The sequence below is a fragment of the Pan troglodytes genome, chromosome 6, assembly GCF_028858775.2.
Source record: "Pan troglodytes isolate AG18354 chromosome 6, NHGRI_mPanTro3-v2.0_pri, whole genome shotgun sequence".
NCBI classification, from domain to species: Eukaryota; Metazoa; Chordata; class Mammalia; order Primates; family Hominidae; genus Pan; species Pan troglodytes.
In genome coordinates, this window is record NC_072404.2 from 68,192,398 (window position 1) to 68,200,982 (window position 8,585).

General features: G+C 42.0%; 1 long non-coding RNA gene across 1 annotated transcript; it reads left to right on the plus strand.

Moving 5' to 3' along the window:
* The first annotated feature begins 1,720 nt into the window (after positions 1-1,720).
* LOC129144577 (uncharacterized) lies at positions 1,721-3,619 on the plus strand. The gene is made up of 3 exons (XR_008549013.2): positions 1,721-1,799; positions 3,290-3,398; positions 3,503-3,619. It is a non-coding gene; the product is annotated as an uncharacterized LOC129144577 (long non-coding RNA).
* Positions 3,620-8,585: the final 4,966 nt, after the last annotated feature.

Genomic DNA, 8,585 nt, shown 5'->3' on the forward strand with positions numbered 1-8,585 from the left:
TTGGCATAGCAAACAGACACAGAGACCAAAATATTCAGTGATACCAGTAATAAATTCATAAACATAGAGACAAATAATTTTTAAGTTGTTTAGAACACATGTAAAAAAGACAACATTTTCAATGAATGGTGCTAGGAAAATTGATTTTTTTTAAATACAGAGGAATACAACTAGGTGCCTACCTGTTACCATATTAAAACAACTTAATTAAAAATAAATAGAAGATTTGAATGTAAAACTTAAACTCATAAAACTATTTGAATAAAACAGAAAAATTCTTTCTCCAATAGGACAGGGAAAAAAAAATTTAAATAAGACCTCAAAAGCACAGGCAACAAAAGCAAAAGCAGAGAAGTGAAATTACCAGAATTAAAAAAAAAATACATAGCAGAAATAACAGAGTGAAGAGGCAACTTACAGTGTGAGAGAATATATTTGCAAAATATATGACAAGGGATAAACATACAGAACATATAACTTAACAGCAAAAATAACACACAATTTAGTAATACGCAAGAGACCTTAAGTGACATTTCTCCAAAGAAGACATAAAAATGGCCAAGTACATGCAAAGATGCTCAACATTATTATTAGAAAAATGCAAATCAGTCACAATAAGATACCAAACCACTCCAGTTAAAATGACTATAATCAGAAATGATACGTGCCTGGCCCTTTCAACAGAAGGCATTGTGACATATCTCTGGTCCTATCATTTATGTGACATGACTCTCCTCTTCTGCCTGGACACTGCCCACAAGGGGCATTGTGCCATACAGTTGGGCATAGCCCCGAAGTTATGTTACTTTTCTGCCAGGAACTTGCCTACAAGGAGAACATCGGAACATTTCTGCCTCAGCATATAAGTTATATGGCTGTCATGCCTTTCATTACCACAGAGTAAATTTTGACATTTACCTAGGCACAGCTCACAGGCATGATAATGACTCTCATATGTGGACCCCACAAGTAGGAGTAATTTTGACTCTTGTAACTTGCTTTAGAAACATAAGTGATGTCTTAGATCTCTTTCTGGCAAAAAGGGTCACAGAAGATTATAACAGCCTCAGATAATTTGCAGCCCTTGGCTTGTACAGAGAGTGTCAGAACAGAACCCAGCAGAAAGGAGAAATTGTGAGTCTCATATGTACACCCAGCTGACTGTAAGGACTGTCACCATCTTACATACATGAAGCCAACTGTCACACATGAAAAGAGGACATGTGTGGTATTGTAAATCTCATCTTGAATATTCTCTCAGTGTGACTGTGATATAAATCTTTGCCAAGCATCTGTGTGATTTGACTCTCCAAACTGGTTCCAGCCCATATATACGGGATTGTGATCTCTACCTGGGCCAACCTCTAGATAATGTGACTCTCCTGCCTGGGCCCTTCTCTCAGTAAGGGTTGTGACATATCACTGGATCTAACACCCAGGTGATGTTACATTCTTGCCTGGACCATGCACAGAGACATCATTGTGACATATCACTATGTCCACCACTTAGGTGATGTAACTCTCCTCTCTGGAATGGACCCTGAATACGGAGTGGTAGTGACATCTTCCTAGGCCAGACACACAGGTGTTGGTACTCTTTTTCCAGGGCTATGTTTCAAGGAGGGCATTGTGACATATCTCTGGACCTATCACCGAGGTGATATGACTCAACGCTTGGGCCTCACCGACGTAGAACATTGTGACATAAAAGTTAAACCTGCACCAAAGGTGTTGTAACTCTTTCACCTTGGTCCTGTCCTAAGGGAGCCCTGCAACATATCTCAGGACCCAGCACTCAGGTGATGTGACTCTTCTGCCTGGTTTCTGCCCATGTGTTAGACTGTGACATATACCTAAAGAAGTGCCTAGGTGATATGACTCTCCTATTCTTCCTGAGTCCTGCCTACTGGGGACATTGGAATATGTCTCTGAGCCCATGGCCTAAGTTATAGGACTCTCTTCTTCTGCCAGGGCCTTTAAAATGGTGGGGTTTTGACATATTCCTGAGCCCAGCATTTAGGTCATCTGACTCTACTCTTTTATCTGAACCATGTCAAAGGGAAATTTTGACCTATTGCACCCAGATGATGTTACTCTTCTGCCAGAGTCCTGAATAAAGAGGGAATTTTTGCATACTGGTGGGCCCAGCACCATGATGATGGTACTGTCCTGCCTGTGCCAGAGCCATAGAGAGTATTTTGAAATATCTTTGGCCCATTCTGTAGGTGTTTTGGCTCTCATCACTTGGCTAAGTTTTTCCACATGTGGAATTGTGTCATATTGTTGGGTCCAGCACACAGTTAATGTGACCCTCCTTCTTAGGTTCTGCCTAGAGAGGGCATTGTGACACGTTGCTTGGCACATCACCTAAGTGATGTTACTCTTTTTCTTAATTTTTTGCCCACAATTGGGATTATGACATATACCTTGCTTCAGTCCATAAGCATGATGGTCAAACTTATACTGGGATGCAGCCAATAGAAGGTATTTTGCCTCTCATTGCTAGGCTTAGGGCAATAGGTAAAATCCTCGGTTGCATATTTGTGCAAAGCTCACAGAAGTTTACAACACTGATTCATATTGTATAAACTCCTTAGGTGGTACAGAGAGCTTCATAACGAGGCCCAGCAAAAGGTTAAGATTATGACTGTCAATTACACACTCAAGTGAAAGTAACAGTTGTCACCATCCCACATTTAAAAAGCCCGCTGTTGAGGTACTGAGTCTAACAATTGAAAAGAGTACAAAGATGGAATTGTGACTCTCATATGTGGATCTGGCCACAGGTGCAATCGTGACTCTTTTTTGAACCCAGCTCACAGGGATAAAAATGGGTCTCATTCCTGAACTCAGCCTGAATGAGAGATGTTGACTATCATGCCTGTGTTTAAGGCAATATATTAAGATCGTGAGTCCATATGAGCATGTGGGCCTTAGAGTAGTTTGCAACTCTCATGCATGCCGTATAAAGCCCTCAGATGTTGTAGAGGATGTCATACGATGGCCCAGCACACACGTGACATTGTGACTCTCATATACCCACCTAGCTAATAGTTAAAGGTGTCACCCTCAAAGATGAGGAGATTGTGTCATATCGCTGGGCCTAGTACCCAGCTGTGAAAACTTTTGCTTAAATTGTTTCCCATGTGTGCATTGGGACATATTGTTGGGTCAGAATCATAATAATGTGACTCTTCTGCCTGGGCCCTGCCAACAAGGGATATTATCACATATCTCTGAGCCTATCAGCTATGAGATTTGCCTACTTTTCCTGTGCTTTGCCCCCAAGGAACATTGTGACATCGTTGGACATAGCATCTAGGAAATGTGACTCTTCTCTCCTGCCTAGGTCCTGCCCACTAAAGGAATTGTGACATACCACTGAGTGCAAAACCTAGGTAATGCAACTCTCCTCTTTATTCTGGAGTCTGCCAAAAGAGGGCATTGTTACATATTGCTGAGCCCAGCAGCTAGGTGATGTGACTCTCCTCTTCTTCTTCAGCCCTGTCTACAGTGGACATGGTACCATATGACTTGAGGCTGTATCCAGGTGATGTGACTCTCCTGACTTGGCCCTGCCTGCAAAGGAAATTATAATGTATCCTGAGCTCAGAATCCAGGCGATGAGACTCTCCTGCCTCTTTTCTGCCCACAAGTGAAATTGTGACTTATACCTGCGTTCAGCTCACATGCACAAATATAACTATTATACCTGGACCCAGAAAGGAGAGATATTTGGACTCTTATAGCCAGTCCTATGGCCATGAGTAAAGTAAAGGGTCCCCTGTTTGTATAAAGCTCACAGAGGATTATGACACTAAAGCCTGAGTGGTACAAAGAGTGTCATAGCAGGGAACAGCAACCAGGTGCGATTGTGACTCTTGGATGCTCACCCAGCTGACCCAATTGTCATTCTCTCACAAGAACAGGGCCTACATATAAGGTACTAAAACTCACACAAAAGAGCAATTGAAGGTTGAAATTGTTCCTCTCGTACACAGATCTGACCCACAGGTGGTTTGGTGATGCATATTCAGCACACCTGTGAGGTTGGGGCTCCCCTACTGGAACACAATCTTCAGGTGGGATTGGGCATCTTATACATGGATCTTGCCCATTGTTGAGATTGTGACTCCTCTGCTTTGACCCAACTCACAGGAGGTGTTGACTCACATACATGAAGCCAGGACCTGAGTGGGACTGTGAAACTTACTTCTGAATATTTCCAAGTGTGTGATTAGGACATAAAAGTTAGCCCAGCTCCTGAATAATTAGACTCTCCTTTTTAGGCCATGACCATAGATGAAATTTTGACATACATGGACCATACACCTAAGCGAAGGTGCCTGGGCCTGCCTACAAAGGGCACTTTTACATATTACTAGGACCAGCACGCAGGTGATGTGAATTATTTGCCTGATCCCTGCTTATAAAAAGTATTGTGGCTTATATCTAGGTCCATCATGTAAGTGATGTGACTCCCTTCTACTGCCTTGTCCCTGCACTTATGCTGCATTGTGACACATAACTGGGTACTGCACCCAGGTGATGTGACTCTCCTTTTTGGGTTCTTCCAACAGGAAGCTTTGTAACCTAGGTGATGTTTCTCCACTTTTGCCTGGGCCTTGACCACAGGGAAGATTTTGACACATTGCTGGGCCCAGCACCAATGTGAGGTCACCCTCCTGCCTTGGTACTGCACATAAGGGCCATTGTGACATATATCTAGACCAATTGCCTAGGTGAGGTGAGTCTCCTCTCTTGCCTAAGTCCTGAACAAAGTGGGGATTTAGATGTATCACTGGAAGCAGCATCCAGGTGATGTGATTCTTCTGCCAGGTTCCTGCCCATAAAGAGGATTGTGACATCTCACTGGACCCACACCCACCCAGGCGATGTGGCTGTTCTGCTTTCTCCTTGCCCACAGGTGATATTGCACCATAAATCTGAGACCAGTATTCATACCTGAAGCCAGGACATGTTCAGAATGGTGACTCTCATCTCTGGGCCTTTCCACAGGTGTTTTTGGGGCATATACCTTTGCCCAGCTCCTGAGTGATTTAATAACTCTTCCTAGGTCTAGCACACACATGAGATTTTGACATATACCAGGGCCAGGCTCCTTAGTGATTTGACTCTCTTGTTTTAACAGTGTCCTCAGGGGGGATTGTAGCATACCTTTATACCCAGCATCTAGGTTACATGATTCTCCTCTCCTGCCCGAACGCTGCTTCCTGTGGAGATTGTAGCATTTCTAAGCACTGCTTCCAAATGATATGACTTTCTTGCCTGAACCCTGTTCGCATGAGGCATTGTGACGTATCTCTAGGCCCATAATTTAAGTGACATGAATTTCCTATCCTGCCTGGACACTGCCCACAAGAGGTATTGTGCCTCAGAGCTGGGCCTAGCACCCATGTTATGCAAATTTTCTGCCAGGGCCTTGCCTACAAGGATAATATTGGAATATTTCTGGCCCAGCATTTAGGTGATGTGGCTGTCCTGTGTGTCTCAAAACCACAGAGGGGATTGTGACATATACCTAGGCACAGCTCACAGGCATGATAATGACAGTCATATGTGGACCCAGCCAGTAGGAAAATTTGGACTCTCATAACTAGGTTTAGGGACAGGAGTGATATCCTGGATCTTTTTCTGGTAAAAAGGTCACAGAAGACTATAATACCCACACATATTTTATAAAGCTTTTGGATTGCATAGAGTGTCATAACAGGGCCCAGTACACAGGTGAAATTGTGAGTCTCGTATGCACACCCAGCTGACAGTAAAGACTGTTACTCTCTCACATGAATGAAGCCAACTGTCATATATAAAAACAGGACATGTATGGTATAGTAAATCTTTTTCCTGAAATTTTCTGCCATGTGATTGTCATATAAGTTTTTGCCAAGCGCTTGTGTGATTTGACTCTGCAGACTAATTCCAGCCCACATAAGGGATTGTGATATCTACCTGCACCAGCCTTTACGTGATGTAACTCTTTTTCCTGGACCCTTCTATCAGTAAGGATTGTGACATATCACTGGATCTAGCACCCAGGTGATGTTACATTCTTGCCTGCACCATGATGACTGAAATCATTGTGACATATCACTGTGTCCACCACTTAGGTGATGTAGCTCTCCTCTCTCGAATAAGCCCTGCACACAGGAGAATAATGACATCTATCTAGGTGAGGCAGAGAAATGATGGTATTCTTTTGCCTGGGCCATTCCCCAAGGAGGGTGTTGTGACATATCTCTGAGCATATTACCTAGGTGATGTGACACCCTGCTTGGGCCCTGTCCACATGGAGCATTGTGACATAAGGGTGGAACCTGAAGTTAGACGATGTAACTCTCTTGCCTGGGTCTTGTCCTAAGGTAGCCTGTGACATACCTCAAGACCCAGCACCCAGGTGATGTGACTCTTCTGCCTGGTTTCTGCCCACATGTTACATTGTGACATACATCTAGAGAAGCACCTAGGTGATACAACTTCCCTTTTCTGCCTGAGCCCTGCCTACTGGGGACATTGGGACATATCTCTGAGCCTATGAGCTAAGTGATGTGACTCTCTTCTTCCACCTGGGCCTTTACAATGGGGGGATTGTGACATACTGCTGAGTCCAGCACTTAGGTAATGTGACTCTCCTCTTTCCTGAACCATGCCCACAAAAGGGGAATTTTAACATATTGCTGGGCCCAGCACCCAGATGATGTCACTCTTCTGCCTGGGTCCTGCATAAAGAGGGAATTATGACATATTGCTAGTCCCAGCACCCTGATGATGTGACTCTCCTGCATGTGCTGGAGCCACAGAAGGTATTTTGACATATCTTGGGCCCATTCTGTAGGTTTTTTGTCTTTTATCTCTTGGCTGGGTTTTTTCCACATGTGGAATTGTGTCCTATTGCTAGGTCCAGCACTCAGTTAATGTTACCCCCCTTCCTAGGGCCTGCCTAGAGAGGGCATTGTAACATGTTGCTGCTTGGGACAACACCTAAAGGATATTACCCCCCTGCCTAGTATTTTGCCCACAAATGGGATTATGACATACACCGCGCTTCAGTTCCCAGGATTGATGACTAAACTTATACTGAGATTCAACCAACAGGAGATATTTGCCTCTCATAGCTAGGCTTAGGGCAATAGGTAAGGTTCTGAGTTGCATATTTGTACAAAGCTCACATAGTTTAAAACATAAACGTGTATTGTATAAACTTTTTGGGTGGTACAGAGAGTTTCATAACAGGGCCCAGCTAAATGTTAAGATTGTGACTTTCACCACCTCTTATGATAGTGTTTGTTTTTCTTGTGCATTTGATTCACATCTTTAACCATTGTTTTCAGAGCTCCTGCTTGCTTTCAGATGGAGGCTACTCAGAGACAGTACGTTCCTCCCATGGGCCCAGGCTTTACTCACCTCCACTGTGAGGCTAAAGACAAAAGTGCTACAGAGCTCAGAGGCTGCTTTTAGAGAGGGTTTATATGCACAAAACTGAGTCTTGTTGTGCGGATTGATCTAAATTACATTTTGAATTTATTTTCTCTCTCAATACTTGTAAACCTGGTGTTTGTAAAATAATATCTGTGCCTTTTTTGGTGGTGCCATACATTCCAGAAAGTTTGTATTTCTTTCCATATAGATTTTCAGAGTTGCTATTGCTTGCTTTGGTTGCAATGATCTAACATATGAAGGTGAGCTTTTGTTATTGGTGATTTGGTGTTGTGTTTTAACTAATTTCAGTTCTCACAGTGTTAATCATAATTCCAAGAAGACTATGTTATGATAATATTTATGGACTTTGAAAATCTAACAAAAAGTCCCCTTTTCAGCAGCAAGTAAACATTAATTTTTAAAGGTTAATGGTTTTAGAAACTTGGACTAAACAACAGTCTGATTATTGTTGTTGAAATATATCCCAAGTATTATTATTATAGCAGCTGTCCATGCTCAGTTTTGTGTCTATATAATCACATCTTTATGTAATATTTTTATCTATAACTTTAAAATTTTTTTCTTATATTTTTCTCATTTTTCCAAACAGTGCAGGCATATTTTTGGATATATTACACAAAATGTATGACAAAATTCTAAATATTTAAAAGAAGAGGTTGGCTTCCTGACCATTGTAAGTTTGTATTTATTATCTCCATTTTAAATTGAATTATACATTTCCGGGTAAAGTCCTGTAATTATTTTTAAAAAATATTTGCAATGTTTTTGTCAGATAAATAAAAACTAATAGTTTGGGTATCAGATTTCCTTCCTACAGTTTAAGTTGTGTAATGTCCTGTATAGTAAATAGCATCTTTTTAAAGAATACAGTTTGCTGACTTTTACACATAGATACAGCAATGAAAGCACCATCATATTCCAGATTCAAGATAATAAACACACCCCTCCCTCTCCAAGCTTTTCTCCTCCCCCTTTCTAATTCATCTGTCCTTCTCCCTCCAGTCTATTATCCTTACCCTGAGCTGCCATTTCATGTAATGCAATCATACAGGACAGGTATTTTTGTTGTTGTGGATTCTGTAAAGTCAGCAGAATCATTTTCACATTGATCCACATTGTTTTAA